The sequence below is a fragment of the Choloepus didactylus genome, chromosome X (genome assembly GCF_015220235.1).
Source record: "Choloepus didactylus isolate mChoDid1 chromosome X, mChoDid1.pri, whole genome shotgun sequence".
Taxonomy (NCBI): Eukaryota; Metazoa; Chordata; class Mammalia; order Pilosa; family Megalonychidae; genus Choloepus; species Choloepus didactylus.
The window spans coordinates 156,812,136-156,836,024 of record NC_051334.1 but is presented as its reverse complement, the minus strand read 5'-3'; positions in this window follow the sequence as shown (position 1 = coordinate 156,836,024).

Below are 23,889 nucleotides of genomic sequence, written 5' to 3'. Positions count from 1 at the left end.
AGGGAAAGGGGACAAGGAGGAGTAAAAGTAGGAAAGTTACCCTGTTCTAGGTCAGCAAACTCATTACCTGGGTGGGTCATTAATTAGCACAATAAGGCTGTTGCTTTGCTTTTATGAGGACAGGCAGCTAAATAGAACAGACCACTGTCATTGGCAAGGAAGAAAGGTGGGTACAGAAATCACCATTTGTTTAAGGCTCTCTAAGTTCAGGGCCCCTGCTTCCAGGTCACATAATAAGAATTGTATTAGTAGAGGTTCTCTATGGTAACAGAACCATCAGGAAACGATTTGGTTTGCTAATGCTGCTGTTATGCAAAATATAAGAAATGGATTGGATTTTATAAAGGGGGTTTATTTTGTTACAAATTTACAGTCCCAAGGCCATAAAAGTGTCCAAACTGAGGCATCAACAAGAAGATACCTTCACTAAAGGAAGGCTGAGGGCATCCATAACACCTCTGTCTGCTGGGAACACATGTGGCTGGCATCTGCTGTTCCTTTACTCTCGGGTTGCATTTCAAAATGGCATTCTCCAAAATTTCTCTGTGCCTGTCTCTCTTAGCTTCCCCAGAGCAGCCTCTGGGCTAGCATCTCTTAGCTAAGCATCTGTAAACATCCTTCTGTCTTCATCTCCAAGAATCTCTAAGCATCAGTGTCAGGGCCTTGGTTTAACACATTCTGGGGAGTTTTTCATCTGTCTATTCTCTGTGTGAGTTCTCTTTAAATGACTCCAGTAAACTAATCAAGGCCCATGCTGAATGGTTGGGGCCACACCTCCATGGAAATAATCTAATCAAAAGTATCACCTAGAGTTGAGTGAGTCACATCTCCATGGAAACAACCTAATCCAAATATCCCACAAGACTGGATTAAAACATGGCTTTTAGGGGGACATAATATATCCACACTGGCACAGGAGATATCTGTAAATATGAGATTTTATAAAAGTGTCTCATGCAACTGTGGGGATGGACAAGTCAAAATACCAAAGAGCTGGATGCATGGATACTGTAGGGCAGACCATGAGCTTGTCACCCTGATGGAGGTCATCAGTGAATGCCACAGGAGAAGCTGACTGGCTGAAAAATAAGTGACAGTTCTCTCTACCTCAGAAGTCTTCAACTGATTGAATTAAATCCAAATGATTGGATTCTGTCATTGCAGAAGACACAACCTTAATTGACCACAGATGTAATCAGCCACAGATTCATTCAGTTGACTGATGATTTAATAAACCAGCCTTTTGGTTTATTAACCAGACAAGAAATGTCCTTGCAGTAATGGTTAGGCCAGTGCTTGCTTGGCAAGACAACTGGGAATGATCACCTGGCCAAGTTGACACATGAACCCAACTATCACACTCCAGCCCTTATCAATTTGGCAGCTACACACATCTTAAATTACACTTAATCTCAAAATAGAACACAATAACAGACATATGTTTTGCCTAACAATACTCAGCTGTCCTGCATACAACCAGAAATAGGCTATAATCTCTCCAGAATAGGGTGCAAGTCCTTGGGTAACAGTCACAATTAAATTTGATATCCTATAACTTAAATACTATAACATGAACAATGCAACTTATGTCATATGATAAAGGGAAAAGAGAGAAGAAAAGAAAGATATTTGATTTATGGTAAAATACAAACACATTCATAACAAAACAAGGAGGAAATATTCATATATCACAGTCCTCATTTCTGTAACTGGTCACATAGTCATATTTCACAATTATCACTACCTTCTTCCAGTACCCATTCCATGTTTCCTTTACCCTCATCAAGCACTTCAGCTGGACATGGTTCTTTGTCTGGTGGGGTGACTCAAACCTTCATTTCTGAAGTTTCTTGGCCATTGGTAGTCCTGCCTGGATTGGGTTGTGGCAGTTTTCCATTGACTTTAATCACAGGGCATGGTAGTACTAAGAGATGTCCAAGGGGATCTCCTGTATTCCAGGAAGTCTGCTCTTTACCTCTATCATGTAGTTGCAGTCCTGTATCCACTTGATAGTCAGGATCAATCACCCCAGGCAGTACAGTATTCCCCTTACTTGCTTGTTGACTGAGAAGCAGGAGAAGCCCAAAGTGGCCACGTGACAGTCTTACTTTACTTCCAGTTCAATGGAATAATTGTTGTGTCTCCTGGTAGGAGAACTACTCCTTTTGGAATTAAGACCTGTAGACAAGCAGAGCTTAACGTTGCAGATACAGGAGGCAATTTTTTTTTCTAGTGGATCACTACGGGGGATAGTGGGTGCTGCCACTCCCATTTCCACCCCTTGATTCCTGGACCCATGAATCCTGGCTTTGGGAGCAACAGCACCATAGAATGGATGCTGAGTCAGAGCATTCACAGCCCCCTGGAGAACATTGCCCCAGCCTTGCAAGGTATTGCCACCTAGTTGGCACCATTTTGAGTCTTCAACAGGCCATTCCACCATTCTATCAGCAGAGCTGCCTCTGGATGATGGGAACATGGTAAGACCAAAGAATTCCATGAGCATGTGCCCATTTCCACACTTCCTTTGCTGTGAAGTGGGTTCCTTTATGAGAATGAATGTTGTGTGGAATACCATGCCAGTGGATATGGCACTCTAAAAGTCCATGGATGGTAGCTTTGGTGGAAACATTGCATGCAGGGACACCCATAACCAGATTATGTGTCTATTCCAGTTAGAACAAATCACTATCGCTTCGATGATGTAAGTGGTCCAATGTAATCAACCTGCCACTAAGTAGTGGGCTGATCACCTTAGGGAATGGTGTCACATCAGAAACTGAATGTGGGTCTCTGTTACTGGCAGATTGGGCAATCAGCAGTGGCTGTGGCCAGGTCAGCCTTGATGAGTGGAAGTCCATGTTGCTGAGACCATAAATGACCTCCATCCTTACTGCCATGAATACTTTGATCATGAGCCCATTTGGCAATGATAGGAGTGGCTAGGGAAAGAGGCTGATTGGTATCCACAGAATGGGTCTTATCCACTTGTTTATTATGATCTTCCTCTGCTGAAGTCACCCTCTGTTGAGCATTCACATGGGACACAAACATCTTCATGTGTTTTGACCACTCATAAAAGTCAATCCAGATACCTCTTACCTAGATTTCTTTTTCACCATGTTTCCAATTATGTTCCTTCCAAAGCCCAGAGCATCCAGCCAAACCATTAGCAGAAGCCCATGAATCAGTATACAAATGCACCCCTGCCAAGTTCTCCTTCCAAGCAAAATGAACCATCTGTAAACAAGGCCCAAGTTTTCTCTTCTTCAGTCAACTGATTGTAAGGAACTCCTGAAGAGACCATAGCTCTGGACTGGGAAAGAGAAGGTAATGTATTAGACGGGAGTGGGGGCCATGGGAATTTGGGCCTTTTCCTTGTGTATCTTACTTGTGTCTTCATGTCCTGCTTAAGCCCTATATTGTATATACCATTTCAATTTTGTGATAGAGTGCTGCTGTGCACATTTAACATTATGGCTTGGCTGGTGAGAAAACACTTAGCTCATGATTGGCAACTCAGGACTCATGGTAACTTGGTGGCCCATGATTAAGCTTTCTGTCTCTACTAAGTCCCAATAGCATGCCAAAAGCTATATACCAAAACCAATTGCATTAATAATGGTAGCACCAAACAGTTAAATTAAATTTATAGAAATACTATCTACCACTTCTGGGAAGATGGCAAATTAGGAGAGACCGAGCAAAATTCCACTCTGTAAAAAGCACTAGATAAAGAACAGAAAGCACTCCCAAACAGCAGTTCCAGGGTGCCACTGTGTGGGCAGGGGTTTCCATACCACACAGTGAGGATGTAGCTGGAGAGGCCAAGAGGCTGCATTTAGGGTGGTGAGTGTTCTGCCTGGAACACTTCCTGGGTATGGGTGGTTGGAACTGACTGACAAGTGTGGAAGGGAGAAGCCTTCAGTGCCCATGCACCCTTCTCAGCAGTTGGCCTTCACAGCCCCGTGGCCAAGAACATCTGTGCTGGGGACTGGTGGCTGGAACTAGCAGATAACCATAGAAGGGGGAAGCTTTCCATGCCCCATGCACCCATCTTAGCAGTTGGCTTGGGAGATAATACTTTGCAGCCCCACAGCCAAGAGCTCCCATGATGGAACTCAGGATTCAGCAGTCTTGTAACCACAATCACTCTTCCTCCATGGAAGCCCATGTTGTGCACAGCTGAGAGGCAATGACACTGTATAGAAGTGCCTGGAGATGATCCCCACCCCAGAGACTAACAGGCACAACACAGATAGGGACTGTGGGGCATTTGAGCTGGAAGGTGAGATGCACATTTCCGCAGCTCCAGAGTAATCCACCACAGCCACAGGAACTGCCAGGACCACTGTGCTCTGGAGCAGACTCCCTAATGAACTGTGCAGCTCCTGCCCTCGTCCCAGGGCAGACAGTACCTAGTGCACAAGGAAAATTCATGCACTGATTGGGTTTCCACCTGGTTTGAACCCTGCTGACTGCATTAATAAAGATAGAGGAAAACAGTCTTGAAGGGGAAAGGTAGCTCAAGAGTGCCATCTGCTGGTTGGGCAGGAAAAGTGAATTTGACCAAGCTGTAGCTCTGCCAAATTATAGACAAATATTCAAATAATTCTGCATATCCTAAAACAACCCCATCAAGATAAGCAAACGCCACGAGGCCAAAAACAACATAAAATTATGAAGCATATGAATAAACCACAAGATATGAACAACCCAAATGACCAAATTAAAAAGCCAAAGGAGACACAGAACTTGGAGCAATTAATCAAAGAATTATACACAAATCTACAAATCAACATAAATGTGGTGGCTGAGGACATAAAGGACATCCAGAAGAACCTAGAAGAACATAAAGAAGAATTTGAAAGAGGAAATAAAAATAGCAGACCTTATGGAATTAAAAAATACTGTTGATCAAATTAAAAATATACTATAGACACACAACAGATTTGAAGAGGCAGAAGAAAGAATAAGTGAACTGCAGGACAATTGAATGTGAACACACAGAAATAAATGGTGAAAAAAATGGAAAAATTTGAAATGAATCTCAGGGAAATGATGAACAACATGAAGCCTGCCAATATAAGAATCATTGGTGTCTCACATGAGAAGAGGAAAGGACCTAGGAAGGGTATTTGAAGACATAATTTGGAAAAATTTTCCAAACCTTCTAAACAACATAAATATGCAAATCAAAGATGCCCAATGAACTCCAAATAGAATAAATCCAAATAAACCCAAACAGAGAAATATAATAATCAGATGGTCAAATGATGAAGAGGAGAAAGTCACTAAAACAGCAAGAGAGAAGTGATTCACAACATACAAAGGAAATTACTGGCTTCTCACTGGGCACCATGGAGGTGACAAGGCAGTAGAATGACATATTTAAGATACTGAAAGAGAAAAATTGCCATCCAATAATTCATTATCCAGCAAAGTTATGCTTCAAAATTGAGGGCAAATTTAAAACTTTCACAAACAAATGCCAAGATAATGTATCAACAAGGGACCTGCCCTGCAAGAAATATTAAAGAGAAAAAAAAGAAAGGAGAGAGAGGTCTGGAGAAGGACACAGAACTGGAGTTCTATTAATGGTAAATTGAAGAAAAAAACAAAGACAGAAGGGGGGAAAATGCATCTGGCAAAAAAAAAAATAGATATTTGGATCAAGAACAGCCTTCACTGTAATAACATTGTATGTGAATGGATTAAACTCCCCATTTAAAAAGACACAGATTGGCAGAATGGATTAAAAAGTATGATCAGTTGATATGCTATTAACAAGAGACTGGCACCATTCCTGCTCAAAAGCTTACAAAAACATGAATAAAATGGAACAATACCTAACTCATTTTATGAAACTAACATCACTCTAATAACAAAACCAGTTAAAGATGCTACAAGAATGGAAAACTACAGGCCAATCTCTCTAATGAATAAAGTTGCAAAAATTCCCAACAAAATACTTGCAAAATGACTTCAAAGACATGTTAAAAAATCATACACCACAACAAAGTGGGGTTCTTCCCAGGTATGCAAGAGTGGCTCAACATCAAAAAATCAATCCACGTAATGCAATACATTAAAAAATTGAAAGGGAAGAATCAAATGACCATCTCAATAGATGCTGAAAAAGCATTTGACAAAGTTCAGCATACTTTTTGCTAAAAATAATTCTAAAGGTAGAGGTTGAAGGAAACTTCCTCAATATGATAAAGGACATATATGAAAAGCCCACAGCCAGCATAGTACTTAATGGTGACAGACTGATAGCCTTCCCCTTAAGGTCACAAACAAGACAAGGATGCCTGCAGTCACCACGATTATTCAACATTGTGCTACAAGTTCTAGCCAGAGCAACCTGGCAAGACAAAGAAATAAAAGGCATCCAAATTGTAAAGGAAGAAGTAAAACTGTTTTATTTGCAGATGATATGATCTTATGTCTTGAAAAGCCTGAGAAATCAACCCACAGTTATTTGGGCTAATAAACAAATTCAGCAAAGTGGCAGGATACAAGATTAATGCACATAAATCAGTAAAGTTCCTATACACTGAAATGATTTAACTGAAGAGAAACTCAAGAAGAAGATTCCATTCTCAACAGCAACTAAAAAATAAAGTACCTAGGAATAATCATGACCAAGAATGTAAAAAACCCTCTGCACAGAAAATTAACTAGCATTACTAAAAGAAATAAAAGGGGGCTTAAATAGATGAAAAGATGTTCTGTGTTCATAGATAGGAAGGGTAAACTTTATTAAGATATCAATCCTACCCAACTGATCTACAGATTCAATGTATTTCCAATCAATATTCCAACAACCTACATTGCAGACTTGTAAAAGCTAGTTATCAAACTTATTTGGAAGGGAAATATGTCTCAAATTGTTAAAAGCATTCTAAAAAGGAAAATGAAGTGGGGGGACTTACACTTCCTGACTTTGAAGCTTACTATAAAACCACATCAGTGAAAACAAATCAATGAAAATAGTACAAACAGCCCAATTATAAAATGGGTGAAAGATATGAAAAGATATTTCTCCAAAGAGGAAATAAAAATGGCTTATAATACATGAAAAAAATGATCATATTCACTAGTTACTAGAGAAATGGAAATCAAGACCAAAATGTGGTATCATCTCACAACAGTAAGAATGGCTGCCATTAAACAAACAGGAAACTACAAATGCTGGAGAGGATATGGAGAAATCAGAACCCTTATTCGTTGCTGGTGAGACAGTTTGATGGTTCATCAGAAAACTATATATCTATTTGCCCTATGATCTAAACATTTCACTTTTCAGTATATAGCTAGAAGATCTGAGAGCAGTGATATGAACAGATATTTGCCCACAGATGCTCATAGTATCATTGTTCAAAATTACCAAGAGATGGAAACAATCCAAGTTTCCTTTTACAGATGAATGGTTAAACAAAATGTGCTATATACATACGATGAAAGACTATGCAGCAGTAAGAAGGAATGAGGTCTTGAAAAATATGACAACATGGGTGAACCTTGAAGACAGAATACTGAATGAAATAATCCAGACACAAAAGGAGAAGTATTGTTTGTTACCACTAATATGAACTCCATTAACAATGTAAAATAGGTGTCCTACAATGTAGAGTATAGAGGACATAGAGATAGACACAAGTTAGTGAAGGGGGAATGATAATCTAATATGTACAGACATGATAATGAGGGTGAACTTAATAGTGTGGGAATGGACCAGTATGATTATGGGTCTTTAATGGGATTATAAGTGTCAGTGCTGCAGTGGAGGCAAACGTGTCCTAAAGTGATTGCTTAAAGGAATGTAACACACAGAGTAGTACTGCAAACATAAATATGTGCTAGCATGATATACTTATAAGTTACGACACTGGTACAAAGAGGTAACAACAGAGTGGCATTTGGAAAAACTTCCCATTGCATATTATTCCTATATTTAATAGGAATTTCTTAAAAGCACTGCACTGATACTAGGGATAAATAATTAGTGGATGATAAGAGCTCTGGAATGTTTTACATTATGATAGTTGTTTAAAATTGGGAGTGATGATGATTGTAGAATTAAGTGAAGATTATGTGAGAAACTATTTATCTTGGACAGAATATATGTTATGTGAAATTAGGAACCCACTACTTTAGGAATCAGGCCCTTGACCTTGAGGCTTGCTTTTGTGAAGCTTAGGTTTGTAAATGAGAGGCTAAGCCTTCCTATAATTATTCCTAAGAGACACCTCTGGAGAACATCTTTTGTTTTTCAGATGTGGCCTTTCTCTCCCTAAACCCAACTCAGCAAATTAATTAACTTCCCCCACCCCACATTGGACATGACTCCCAGGATAATGAATCTCCCTGTCAATGTGAGGCGTGACTCCCAGGAATGAGCCTGGCTCTGGCAGTGAGGGATTAAAAATGCCTACTTGAGCAAAAGGGGGAAAAAAGTTTACAGTGGCTAGGAGATCACAAAGAGTCAAGAGGCTACCCTGGAGGTTTCTCTTATGCAAGCTTCAGCTAGATATCCCAAATGGCCACAGTATGCCATGCCCTTACCAACAGTAGTCCCAAAATACTTAGATCCCTATCTGAGATTCTATAAAACTTTCACTCAGCTAACATTTATCTCTCAGAAGCAAATCCATCAGAGTGTTCCTATGCCAAACAATTCCTAAAACATAGAGACAACTGTCATGGGTTCATCTCTTTACACCTCAAACCTATGATCTCCATTAGAAAAGGCCTGAGCCTTATCAGGTTGTGATTCAATGGGTTTGAGCTTCAAAAACTATCCTTCCACTCAATTAAGACTATAGGGACAGTCAATAGTTTAAAAGTAAAGAGCACTCAAGACAAGAATTCAATTTCAACATATTTTTACTAAAGGTGCATTTAAGGTAAAAGGGACAAATTTACAATGTAAAAATTAATTGATACATTACCAAGCCTGGGAGCCCACACTTGCAGCTGGACTTAAGATCAGAGAGCTCACCTTTGTCTTTGTTACAGAAAATTTATAGCATCTTGATTTAGAGTACCTTTAATTGAGTCACATTCTATTTTTACATTAAATGGTGTGTCATTAACATGAGTGACTCACGAAGCAAAGTGTCTTGATCCACAAGTGTTTCAAGATCAAAGGATGGTAATCACATTATTAGAGACTTAGCCTTGAATGCCTATAAAACTCTATTGATAATAATTTTACTAATTTATCTGTGGCTTCTGTAAGGGCAATATAACATACTTTTACATACATAAAGTCTAAAATTTAGAAGAGATTATTATTACTTGTCTCTAATTTGTTAATATGGTTTTCTCATTTTACGCTATAATTAGTTAAGCCATTACATTATACTGTTAAACATAGATTTGACTAGGACTGTATTCAACCTTGCTACATTATTTATGACTTATCTATATTAAAGTAACAGCTGAAACCCATCTTGATTTCACAGAGGACCAGATGATTAAATGTTTTCTATATCTACAATGGTGGAGAGGGCCATTCTGCTTTCTTGAAAATATTCACAGCTTTTTTAACAGTTTAGTTTCTCCTTCAGTATAATCTTCTAACATAGGACTTGAAGGATATAAATCATATTTTCCAGCCATTATAGTAAGGCCTTTCCACTTTTTTATCATGTAGAAATTGTACTTGAGAGTGTTTTTAGGTAAAAGGGTAAAAGTTTTGTTAAATATGCTTCTATATCAGAAGGAATAACTTGTTCTTCACTATCAGAACAGCAAATATCAGGTGATATATGAAAGCAGCATAGAGGGGAGGCAGCATCCTCATTATCAGATTCCTCGGTAGAGATATTGCCCTGCAACACAACAGCATCTTTAAGAACAACAATCAGATGCAGCTCCCTTCCATATAATGTTGACACCCCCTTTCAATATGACCAAGTTTGGGTGATCAGTGCCTAGACACCCTTAAAGATCAAGAAAGTGATTAAATCAGGAGAAGGGATAGCAACAGACAAGACAAGATTTAACAAAGGATTACAAATACTGAAACTTTATATTTATATATATTTAGATGCTAGGGTATTAGAATAGCTAGGAGGAAATAACTGAAATGGTGGAGCTGTAACCTCTAATAGTCTTTGAAATTTCTAGGGTATTAGAATAGCTAGAAGGAAATAACTGAAATGGTGAAACTGTAACCCATAAGAGTCTTTGAAATTCGCTCTATAGCTATTCATTGAATTGTGCTTTTAAAGTTTTCACCTTTCTGTATATATCCTATATTTCACAATAAGGAAAGAAGTGAAACTGCGGAATTGTAACCCATAACATTTTTTGAAATTACCTATATAACCTCTTGTTGGACTGTACTTTGAAAGTACACCTTTCTGTATATATGTTATATTTTAAAATAATGGAAATAACTAAAATTATGGAACTGTAACCCATAATATTCTTTGAAATTTGCCAACTACTTGTTAAATCATACTTTGAAAATTATCACTGCTATATATATATATGTTAAAATACTATTTATCACAATAGTAAAGAAAAGATTTCTAGAAATAAATATATGTACAACACCCTCATGGAGAAAAACTTTTAAATGTGCTGAAAATCATTACAAAAACCCAAGAAATGGAGATTCCCATTACATTAATTGACAGAAATTTTCTAAATCATAAAATGAAAATTTTCCATAAAACAATATATAGATTAAAAACATTTGAAATGTAATATCAACAAAGTTTTATGACATAAATTCTTCATTAAAAATTATATGTAAAATCATATGACTAAAAATATGCAAGGCAGTGCAGAAATAGAACAAGGCATAGGGATTTGTTTTATAAGATATCAAGAGCTATTGCAGTGATATCATATTTAAGATAGTATGGCAATGATTTAGGGATAAGGGATAGAAAAGTAGGCAAATATAATAGTAACTGAGTCCAGAGACTGACAAACTTGGAAAATTGCAGTGCTTAATTGCAGTAGGGTGATGAGTGGGTAAATAGTTAACCTTATGGAAAAATAATAGATAAGAATGTGTACATCACAGTATTCACCCACAGAGAAATCAATTACAGAAATATCAATGACTCAAATATGAAAGACAATTATGATGATTTAAAGTTGTGTGCATCCAAGAAATACATGTTCTTAAATTTAATCCATTCCTGTGAGTGGACCCATTATATGTAGGACCTGTTGATGAGGTTACTTAAATTAAGGTGTGTCCCACCTCAAGCAGGATGGGTCTTAATCTTACCAATGGAGTCCTTCATAAGCAGAATGAAATTCCATCAGAAAGAGAAAGTCACAGGAAGCAAGAAGCTGAAATTAAATAGACCCTGGAAGAGAACAGAGAGGCCAAGAGAGGCTGCCATGTGCATTGCCATGTGATAGTGGAGCCAAGAATCAAGGATCACTGGGAGCCAGCCTCAGAACACTAGTCTTTGTGAAGAAACCATTACTTTGATGATGCCTTGATTTAAAATTTCTTTTAGCCTCAAAACCATGAGGAAATAAATTTGTATTATTTAATCCAACCCATTTCATGGTATTTGATTGAGCAGCCTGGGTAACAAAAACAAAAATAGAAATTTTAGGTAAAATAAAGAATATTTTAACTTTGGACTGGGAGTTTTCTAAACAAGGCACAAAAACAAAAATAAGAGAAAAAGAAGTATGTCTCCCAGAATCATCACCCCATTCACTTAAACACCAAGACACTCATTCCCCTAGCTACTGTGAGTTTTCAATACTGACAGATCCTGAGTTTCCCCTACCATCAGTTGCTCTTGGCTGAAACAATATACCTTGCCCAGTGTCTCCCCCTCTGCCAGATGACATTTATACAATTACTGATGGATTCAGGGATATACTGGTTTGACATTCTTGTCCAAATTGCAAACATCATGCCAAAACTCCAGTGTTCTCCATGGGATTTGCTGAGGGCTTCTTGTGAGTACATCACAATCCAACTTCTCCTTCTCTCAAATCCTGCCTCCTTCTTTCTCCTGTAGGTTTTCATCCTTAGAACACTCCCCAATTAATTTCCAGAAAACAAATATCACTATCAAAGTCTGCTTCATGGAGAATATGACCTGCAATTATTGATGCCAGGACTTGTCCAAGATGGCAGATTTGAGAATGGGATTGTAGAGCTGCATCTTCTGTCCTTGAGATGGTGATGAAGACCTAATGCTGTTGTTAGGTTGATCACTAATTGCTCTGGCACATGTGAGCCATGTCATTGTTAAAACTTCCACTGGTGGCAATCTGGGACAGCAAAGAAGGGAATACACTAGCTGAGATACCTATTAATAGTTTGAGAAGTACTGGGGAATAGTAATTATAAGGAAAATGGAATTGGCTGTGTGGCTTGGGGCAATTGATGTTGTGAAGAAAGACACTATTGTGGAGGGTGAGTAATCAGCAATTTAATGCAAGTTTTGAAGCCATATGGTCTCCATGAACTATATAGAGAGATTTCCATCTCTTGCAGCCTAAGAGTAGAAAAGGCCATGGACCAGGCTCAGGACTTAACCATTTGAATAGCAGGGATCCAGAGAGACTTGAATTTTCAACCACAGTAGATCTGTTAATCTAAGATGCATAGGTTTGAAACTTTTATGAACCCCCCAAGAGCCATGAACTTTTAATGCAATCTTGTTGGACAGAATTTTTTGATTGAGTGTTTCCATGGAGATGTGACTCACTCAACTCTGGGTGAGATTTTGATTAAATTATTTCCATGGAGGTGTAGACCCTGCCCATTCAGGATGAGTTCACTGGAGTACTTTAGACAGCTCAAGATCCAATACAGACACTGATGTTTGGAGAGGCTTGGAGATGCTTGGAGATGCAGACAGAGGATGTCTGGAGATGTTAAGCTAAGAGATGAAGCCCAGAGTTTGCCCCAGAGAATCTAAGAGAGGAATTCCAGATGGTTAGAGGAAATGCCCAAGAAGAACCAAGCAGAGAGCAGAGAGAAGTGAAGGGAGATGGAAGACCAGAGAAATATTGGAGAAAGCCATTTTGAAATGCAACCCAGGAGCAGAGGACTAGCATATGCCAGCCACATGACTTCCCAGCTGACAGAGGTGTTCCAGATGCATTGGCCTTCCTTCAGTGAAGTTATCCTCTTGCTTATGCCTTAGTTTGAACACTTTTATGACCTTAGAACTTTAAATGTGTACCTGAATAAATCTCCCTTATAAAAGAAAATCCATTTCTGCTATTTTGCACAATGGCTGCATTAGCAAATTGGAACAGATTTTGTGATCAGAGAAGTGGGGTGCTGCTGAGTTTGCAAATACCAAACATGTTTGCATAGCTTTTTTTAAATGGAGAAGGAGAGATTCTGGAAGAATTATGAGCAACTTGATAGAAAAGGCCTAGACTGCTTTGAAGAGACTATTGGTAGAAATATGGACTCAAAAGTTACTTCTGATGAGACCTTAGACACGTTCTGATGAACATGCCATTGCCAACTGGAAGAAAGGAAATACTAGTTTTAAAGTGAAAGAGAATTTGGAAAAAATGAGTTCTGGTGTCAGAGGGAAGGCAGAATTTAAAAGTGATGAGTTGGAATACTTAGCTGAAGATATTTCAAAACTAAATGTGGAAAATGGTGGCTGGCTTCTCCTTGCAGCTTATAGTAAAATGTGAGAGGAAAGGGATAAGCTGAGAACTGAACACTTGGATACAAAGAAACCATAAATTGATAGTGTGGAAAATTCTGGACTTCCAGAAAGTGAGACAACAGAGGATATGGTGCCACATGAAGATTTATTGAAACCTAGAACCAGCCAGCCATTTCAGTACAAACCAGGATTGGAGAGGGAGCTATCCAGAAAGGATCTGTGGAAAGTCCTATTATCTGATGGTTTTGACCTCTACATGTTGCATGCCAAGCCAACAAACATTTTGTGAGATTTGTATAGATGGAACCACTGCCAGTCTGGACTAAAATGGACAGAAAAGGGAAAGACTGAAGGAAAAATTTCTTCAGAGAATGTGGAATGGTGGAAGCCATTGTTTGAAGCCAAGAAATCTTGGGCAAGGAGAACATGGGCATGTGGAAAGGTTGAGTTTGCCCCGGAAGCAGGGGGCAGTTCTTCTTTCTCAATCCTCAGGAAGAGTGCTGCCACCCCAGTTCTCAGAGACGGTGGAGCATATTTCCTGGGGCTTGGGGAGAACCTAGTCATCACTCCACTGTTCAGAGAGGGGAGAGTTTTGCCCTGGAAGTGCAGACTCTGGGTGTCACCCTGATGCTTGAGAAGGGGGGTGCTGAGAAGAAGGTGGTCTCCCCAATGTGTGGATATGTTGGAGCACTCACCCCAGTGTTTGGAGAGAAAAATACTGCCATGTAAGCCTTTGGAAAAATGGGGCTGACACTGTCTCAAGTCCTGAGTATAAACTGTCATTCTGTAGAAGACTCTCAGGCTTTGGAATCTAATCAAGTTTGCCCTGTGGGTTTTAGGAACTGTTTTGGACCTTTGAACCTTGTTTTCCTTCCAATTTTTCCCTATGGCAATGGGAACATTTAGTCTATGACTTTCACTTCTTTGTATATTGGAATCAGATAACTTGTTCCGAGTTTCACAGGTCCACAGTTAGAGGCAACTGTTAGGACTTTGTTGTTACTTATCTATATTGTGATGGAAAGAATGTATTTTTGGATTTGGAAAGAACATGTCATTTTGGGGTCCAGGTGGTGGAATGTGCCAGTTTGAGTATATTACATCCCCCCAAAAGCCATATTCTTTAATGTAGTCTTGTGGGAGCAGACTGATTAGTCTCTTGATGTGGGCAAAACCACTGATTGAATTATTTCCATGGAGGTGTGGACCCTACCCATTCAGTGTGGGTCTTGATCTGTTCACTGAAGCATGTAAGAGAGAAGCTAAGAGTCAATACAGACTGAGGAGCTTGCTGATGCTTAGAGATGCTTGGAGACGTGGAACAAAAGACATTTGGAGATGCTAAGCTAAGGCATGAAGCCAAGAGTTTGCCCCAGAGAAGCTAAGAGGATCCCCATACACTTCCAGAGAAACACACTGGAAGAAAGAAGCAAAGACAGACAGGAGCTATGAAAAAGGAGCTAAGACAAAAGCCCAGAGACATTTTAGAGAAAATCATTTTGAAACACAACCAAGGACCAAAGGACAAGCAGACACAGCCACATGCCTTCCCAGCTGACGGAGGTGTTCCAGATGCCATCAGTTGTTCTTCAGTGAAGATAACCTCTTGTTGATGCCTTAGTCTGGATAATTCTATGGTCTTAGCCCTACAATGTTGTATCCTAATAAATTCCCTTTATAAAAGCCAATCCATTTCTGGTATTTTGCATAATAGCAAACCATAACACCATATATCTGATAAATGTTTAATATCCAGTATATATATGAAGAAATTCTACAATTCAATAATAAAAGGACAACTAGATTGAAAAATAGGACAAAGACATGAATAGATATTTTTCCAAGAAGAAAAGTACATGAAAAGATGTTCATCTTCATTAGCTATTAGGGAAATGCAAATCAAAACCACAGCAAGATATCATATCACACCTATAAGAATGGCTCCTATTAAACAGCAGGAATCTACAAATGTTGAAGAGGATGTGGAGAAATAAGAACACTTATTCACTGCTGATGGGAATGTAAAATGGCACTGCCACTGTGGAAGATAGTTTGGTGGTTCCTCCAAAAACTAAATATTGAGTTTCCTTATGACCCAGCAATTCCACTACTTAGTATATACCCAGAAGATATAAAATCTGGGACATGAGCAAACATTTGCACACTTATGTTCATAGCAGCATTATTCACAATTGCCAAAAGATGGAAACAATACAGGAGTCCATCAACAGATGAGTGGATAAACAAAATGTGTTACATACTTTTAATGAAATATTATAAAGCAGTAAGAAGGAATGTATCCCTGAAGTGTGCCACATCAATGATGGCTGAGGACATAATGCTGAGTGAAATACATTAGACACAAAAAGACAGATATTGTATGATTTCACTAATATGAACTATTTATAATAAGTAAACTCAGACTCTTAAAACATAGTATATAGGGTATCTAGAGATAGACCAAAACAAGAGAAGGAGGTGCAGTTACCTATTATGTACAGAATTGTTAATTAGGTTGGACCTAAATATTTTGGAATGGATAGAGGTGATGGTAGCTTGTTATTGGGATTTTAAGCAATATTTCCATATTGTAGATGAATTTGGTTGAAAGGGGTTGGTTAAAGATATATATGTCACCAATTAACACTACAAATAAAAATATGTTCTTGCATGAACTACTACAAATCTATGACACTTATACAAAGAGTTAATAGAGTGGTATATGGGAAATATTACCTAATGCAATCTACAGACTCTAGTTAATAGCAGTACCTTAATATTCTTTCATCAATAGCCAGTGTACCACACTGATTCTAGGGGTCAATAATGGGGAGAAGTAAAAGATATAGGGTATTTTGCATTTTCTTTTTTTCTGTCTATCTGATATTTTTCATTTTGGAGCACTGAAAATTGTCTAATATTTTGTGTGATGATGATTGCACAACTAAGTGATGATACTGTGAGCCATTAATTGCATACTGTTGAATATGTCTCATTAAAATCCACAGATTCAAAAAAAATAGATGATTAGAAAATTTTAAATGCACATCAAATCATTGGTCACTGAGAAGACTGTGATAAAAATTAGAAAATACATAAAATTGCATGATGATAAAAATTTTGCTTAACAGAAGTTATGAATATTAGCCCAAATTGTTCAAAGCAAAATGTATAGCCATGAAAAATTTTATTATTAAAAGAATTGAAGAACAAATTAATCAACTAAGCATCCAACTTAAGAAATTAATGCACTAGAATAAATTTTAAAAAATAGAAGTTAAGAATTAAAAAACAAGCATAAACCAAAGATTAGTTACAAAGAAATGGTGAAGTTAAAAGTTGTTTTTTTTAGAAAAACTAATAAAATTGACAAACCTCTGGAATATTGAGAAAAATGTTTAAATTATAAATTACAATCTTTTGAATGAAAGCTATCACCCTATCATTGTTATAGAAGAAATTCAAGAGTAAGAAAATATGAATTTAAAAATAGGAATTATGACATTGAAAAATTGTGAGAAAATAAAGCTCATTAAAAATTACTACAAATGGGAAATTTGAATAGCTGTGTGAAAATGGAATGGGAAATAGTTTTACCAACCAAATTGATCTGCTTGAACTCCCCTTTTTCCCAGGAAAGTATAGAGAGGAAGCAGAAAAATAACTGAAGCACACTGACATACTAACAATCCTTTGTGGTGCTAATTAAGACCCCTACCTCTGTGATTAAGGAGGAATTGTAATAAACAATTCATACTGGCATCAGCAATTCTGCTTATCTTCACCAGATATGCCCATTACTACGTAAATAACTTGGCAAATAGTCCTTGCAAATTTATGGCCCATGACCAAGGACATCCTGCCCCAGACAACACACAGTGCCTTCCCCACCCCATCCCTCCATACCCTATCCTTATTCTAAGTAGCAATATAAACTGTTTTTCTGCCACTTTGTGCAGTAACTTTCTTTCAGTTCTGCTCCTATGTATCTCACTTAGCTCAATAAACTTATTCTGCACTTTGGATTTCAGAGTCAGTTTTCAGTTTAGCAGTCTGGTGTCAGAAGAGTGGGATTCCAAGTCAGAGGCTTGGGGAAGAGCTTAGGTACCAGCAGGAATCCTTTGTGTTCCAACTTTTCTGGTTCTTTGTCTGGCTCACTAGCTTCACCCATCTTTGAATTCCATCCATGTTGCAATCAAGGTCAAATCTATTTGTTGAGCTGAAGTCTGGTCTACTCTCTGTTTTGACTGTCAAGTAAGAGAATTCTCTACTGTTGCTCTACTGTTGTTTAGCTGTTGTTAAGGGAAACAGTTGATTCTAAGGGAGCACCTCCACAACAGACAGCTGCTCATTTTATTTTCTCTAATTTTGGACCTAATTATTGTTCTTTTCTGTAAAAGTGGACAAAGTTAACCTCTGTGACCCTAAGCTTACTTTGCCTCAATGGAGATTTTTTTTTAATTGAGATTGTTCAGATACCATACAACTATCCAAAGATCCAAAGTGTACAATCAATTGCCCATGGCACCATCATACAGCTGTGCATCCATCAACACAATTAGTTTTTTTTTTTCAATTTTTAGAACATTTTCACTACTCCAGAAAAGAAATAAAGACAACAACAACAAAAAAAGGAAACCCAAATACTCCCATACTCCTAACCATGACCCCTTTTATTACTGATTCATAGTTTTGGTATGATACATTTGTTACTATTGATGAAAGAATGTTAAAATACTACTAACTGTAGTATATAGTCTGCAATAAGTATATATTTTTCCCTATATGCCTCTCTATTATTAACTTCTAGTTATAGTGACATACATTTGTTCTAGTTCATGAGAGAGATTTCTAATATTTGTATAGTTAATCACGGACATTCTCCACCACAAGAGTCACTGTTTTATACATTCCCATCTTTTAATCTCCAACTTTCCTTCTGGTGACATGCATGACTCTGAGCTTACCCTTTCCACTATCTTTACACAGCTTTCAGCACTGTTAGTTATTCTCATAACATGCTACCATCACCCCTGTCTATTTCCATTTAAGTTCACCCTAGTTGAACATTTTGCTAATAATAAGCAACTGCTCCCCATTCTTTACCCTCATTTCTATATCCTGGTAACTTGTATTTCATGTCTATGAGTTTACATATTATAATTAGTTCATATCAGTGAGACCTGACAATATTTGCCTTTATGTGTCTTTCTTATTTCACTCAATATAGTGCCCTCAAGGTTTCTTAATCAACCCATTTCTTCTAAGATGGTTTTGTTTACACACTATACATTCTGTCCTAAATAAACAATCATTCATTCTCTTTATAGTCATGTACTTATGTGTTGAGCACCATCACCACTCTCTATATAAGGACATCTCCATTTCCTGCACAAAGATGGAGGAGGAGTCAAAGAAGGCAGAGAGGCAAAAGAAAAAGAAAAGAGAGAGAAAAACAAACAAACAAATAAAAAAAAAACTTGGTAGCTAGAAAGTGACAAAAGGAAAGATAGCATTAACCTAAAGTAGAATAAGGAGTCAGACAACATCACCAATGCCAGGAGTCCCATATCCTTCCCCTATTCCCCATCCCCACTGTCCTAGTTTGCTAATGCTGCAGAATGCAAAACACCAGAGATGGATTGGCTTTTATAAAACGGGGGGTTATTTTGCTACACAGTTACAGTCTTAAGGCCACAAAGTGTCCAAGGTAACACCTCAGCAATCAGGTACCTTCACCGGAGGATGGCCAATGGCGTCCGCTAAACCTCTGCTAGCTAGGAAGGCAGCTGGCGTCTGCTCCAAAACTCTGGCCTCAAAACAGCTTTCTCCCAGGACGTTCCTTTCCAGCAAGCTTGCTTCTCTTCAAAACATCACTCCCAGCTGCACTCTCTTCCCTCTCTTTGAGTCAGCTCATTTATATAGCTCCACTGATCAAGGCCCACCCTGAATGGGTGGGGCCACGCCTCCATGGGAACATCTCATCAAAATTATCACCCACAGCTGGGTGGGGCACATTCCAAGCAAATCTAACAAGCACCAAAATTTCTGCCCCACACAAGACCACAAAGATAATGGCATTTGGGAGACACAATACACTCAAACCGGCACATTCCACCCCCTGGACCCCAAAATGACATTATCTTTCCAAATACAAAATACATTCATTCCATCAAAATATAACAAAAAACTTAAATCATTTCAGTAACAAAAGTTAAGTACAAAATCCCATCAAAATCAATTTAGGCGTGGTCAGTCCTAAGGCATAATTCCCCTCTAGCTGTGGATCTGTGAACTTAAAACAATTTATGTGCTTCCAATATACAAAGGAGGGACATTCATAGGATAAACATTTCCATTGCCATAAGGAGAAACAGTAAGGAAAACAGGGTTAACAGGAGCAAAACAGTTCCTAAAACCCGCAGGACAAACTCCATTAGATTTCAAAGTCTGAGAGTAATTAATAGAACAATGTTGCATCCTTGGGGCTTGAGAGAGCGGGAGCCTAACCCTTCCCAAGGGCCTTTTTGGCGGCTGTTTCCTCTCCAAATGCTTGGGTGAGTGCTCCAACATATCCACACATTGGGGAGACCACCTTCTCGGCCCCACCCTCCTCAAACATCGGGGCAGCTCCCGGATTCCCTTCCATCTCCGGGGCACACACTCAACCCCTTCAGAACAGTGTGGTGGCAGCCAGGCTCTCCCCAATTCCCTGGGAATGTGCTCTAACTTCTTTGGGACCTGAGGTGGCAAAACTCTTCCAGAGCAACGAGGTGGAAAGCCCGCCCTCGACCTCCAGGGCAAACTCACCCTTTCCATGCGTGTGGGCTGCTCCACTCTCCCAGCACTAGAACTCCTGACTCCAGACCTCAACCTCCATGGCTCTGTCTTTGAAGAGATTTTTCCTTTAATTTTTTCCTTGTCTGTCTCCTCCATTCCAGACTGGCAATGGCTCTGTCTATAAAGATCTCACAAAAATTCTGTTGGCTTTGCATGAAGCACACAGGGGTCAAAGCCATTAGACAATAGGACTTTCCACAAATCCCTTCTGGATAATTCCATCTCCAATCTTGGCTTGTACTGAAATGGCGGCTGGGTTCTGTGTTTGGTTACATCCTCACGTTGAGCTGTAGCTTCTGGGATTCCACCCCCTGGAAGCTCATAATTTTCCAAGCCATCAACTTCTGGTTTCTTTGAACCCAAGAGTTCAGTTCTAAGTTTATCTCTCTCTGCTCGCATTTTACTATAAGCTGCAAGGAGAAGCCAGGTTACGTCCTCCACATGTAGTCTGGAGATCTCCTCAGCTAAGTATTCCAGGTTGTTGCTTCCAGATTCTTCCTTCCATCTGACACCAGGACTCAATTTTGCCAAATTCTCTGCCACTTTAAAACAAGGATCACCTTTCTTCCAGTTTACAACAACACATTCACCATTTCTGTTCAAGGCCTCGTCAGAAGTATCTTTAGAGTCCATATTTCCACAAACAGTCTCTTCAAAGCAGTTTAGGCCATTTCTATCGAGCTCCTCACAATTCTTCCAGAATCTTCCCCTTATCCATTTAAAAAGCCGTTCCAACATGTTTGGTATTTGCAGACTCAGCAGCAAAAGCACCCCACTCTCGGTACCAAAATCTGTCCTAGTTTGCTAATGCTGCGGAATGCAAAACACCAGAGATGGATTGGCTTTTATAAAATGGGGGTTTATTTCACTACACAGTTACAGTCTTAAGGCCACAAAGCGTCCAAGGTAACACCTCAGCAATTGGGTACCTTCACCGGAGGATGGCCAATGGCGTCCGCTAAACCTCTGCTAGCTAGGAAGGCAGCTGGCGTCTGCTTCAAAACTCTGGCCTCAAAACGGCTTTCTCCCAGGACGTTCCTTTCCAGCAAGCTTGCTTCTCTTCAAAACATCACTCCCAGCTGCACTCTCTTCCCTCTCTTTGAGTCAGCTCATTTATATAGCTCCACTGATCAAGGCCCACCCTGAATGGGTGGGGCCATGCCTCCATTGGAACATCTCATCAAAATTATCACCCACAGCTGGGTGGGGCACATTCCAAGCAAATCTAACCAGCACCAAAATTTCTGCCCCACAGGAGACCACAAAGATAATGGCATTTGGGGGACACAATACACTCAAACCGGCACACCCACCATATGCATTTAGCTTTCGTATATTGCCTTTGTTATATTAAAGGAAGCATAATACAATATTTCTGTTAATTCTAACTTCTAGTTTGCATTGATTGTATTTTCATCCCAATCCCACCCTATTTTTAACACCTTGCAATGTTGACATTCATTTGTTTTACCTCATGTAAAAACACATTTGTACATTTTATCACAATCATTGAGCAACCTAGGTTTCCCTGAGACAACAAAGTTCCAGTCTTTACCGTGTATCTTTTGTACTGGTGTCCCACACGGGTCCAGCCTTCCTCTCTCAACCACATTCACAGTCATCTTTGTTCAGTGAACTTACATTGCTGTGCTACTATCTCCCAAAATTGTTTTCCAAACCTCTCACTCATGTCTTTTCATTTCTGTCTGCAGTGCTTCCTTTAGTGTTTCCTGTTGAACAGGTATCTTGTTCACAAACTCTGTCATTGTCTGCTTGTCAGAGAATATTTTAAGCTCTCCCCTATACCTGAAGGATAGTTTTGCCAGATATAGGGTTCTTGATTGGTGGTTTTTCTCTTTCAGTATCTTAAATATATCACACCACTTCCTTCTTGCCTTCATGGTTTCTGTTGGGAAATCCACACATAGTCTTATCAAGCTTCCTTTGTATGTGATAGATCACTTTTCTCTTGCTGCTTCCAGGATTCTCTATCTTTGATGTTTGATAATCTGATTATTAAGTGTCTTGGCATAGGCCTATTCAGATCTATTCTGTTTGGGGTACACTGTGCTTCTTGGATCCGTAATTTTATGTCTTTCATAAGAGATGGGAAATTTTCATTGATTAGTTCCTCCTTTATTGCTGCTGCCCCTTTTCCCTTCTCTTCTCCTTCTGGGACACCAGTGACATGTAAATTGTTGCTTTTCATTTTGTCTGTAAGTTCCTGGAGATGTTGCTCATATTTTTCCATTATTTTCTCTATCTGTTCTTTTGTGTGTAGTCTTTCAAGTGCCTTGTTCTCCAGTTCCTGAATGTTTTCTTCTGCCTCTTGAGATCTGCTGTTGTATGTTTCCAGTGTGTCTTTCAAATCTCTTGTGCTGTTCCTTTCATTGCCATAGATTCTCCCAGTTGTTTTTTGAGCTTTCAATTTCTACCTTATGTACATCCTGTGTTTTAATTATATGGTTCAACTCTTTCACCATATCTTCCCTAAACTTTTTGAATTGACATTATTAGTTGTTTCAATCCCTGTATCACAGTGGAAGTGTAAGTTTGTTCCTTTGACTGGCCATAACTTCATTTTTCTTAGTGTAGGTTGTAGTTTTCTGTTGTCTATGTATGGTTTCCTTGGTTACTCCAGACAGGATTTCCCAGACCAGAACAGGCTCAGGTCCCAGAAGGAAGAAATATTCAGTATCTGGTTTCCCTGAAGTTGTGTCTTAGAAAGTTGGTACACCCTGTAATGCCTCAGTTCACTGTGCTTTTTTGCTCAGCAGGTGGCACCTGTTAGCCTGTAATTCTTGACTGGTATAAGGAGGTGTGGTTGTTTTTCCCAGGCTCTGTGTTCTGGCCCAGAATGGAAGGTGGGTAGTAGAGCTGGACCCCTTTCCTTTTAGAGAATATAGACCCCCTAGGGAAAGGTCATTAGCATTTCAATGGTCTTTCCCTGCCTGTGCTATCTCCACCCTTGTCTGGGTCACAGCACTGGAAACAGAAAATGGCTGAGGCTTTCTCCACTGAGCAGAAAAAGAAACAGAAAGTCCCCTTCAGAGCTAGTCTGAGGTGACCCTCAAGCTCTCCAAGGTCAGTCTTCACTCAAAGATCTGTCTGCTTGTTGGGGATTCATACCTTGTAATGAGCCATTCACACTCACTAATTAAAACCCCAGTTGGATCTCAGCTGAGCTATATTCATTTGCTGGGGGAGAGCTTCTCTCTGGCACCAGGAGGCTTTGCAGCTTGGGCTGTGGGGGGAGGTGTCTCTTGACTTGGATCTGCAGTTTTTACTCACAGATTTTATGCTGTGATCTTGGGCATTCCTCCCAATTCATGTTGGTGTATGATAAGTGGATGGTCACATTTTTTCCCCCACAGTTATTCTGAAATATTTACTAGCTGTTTCTGTTGTT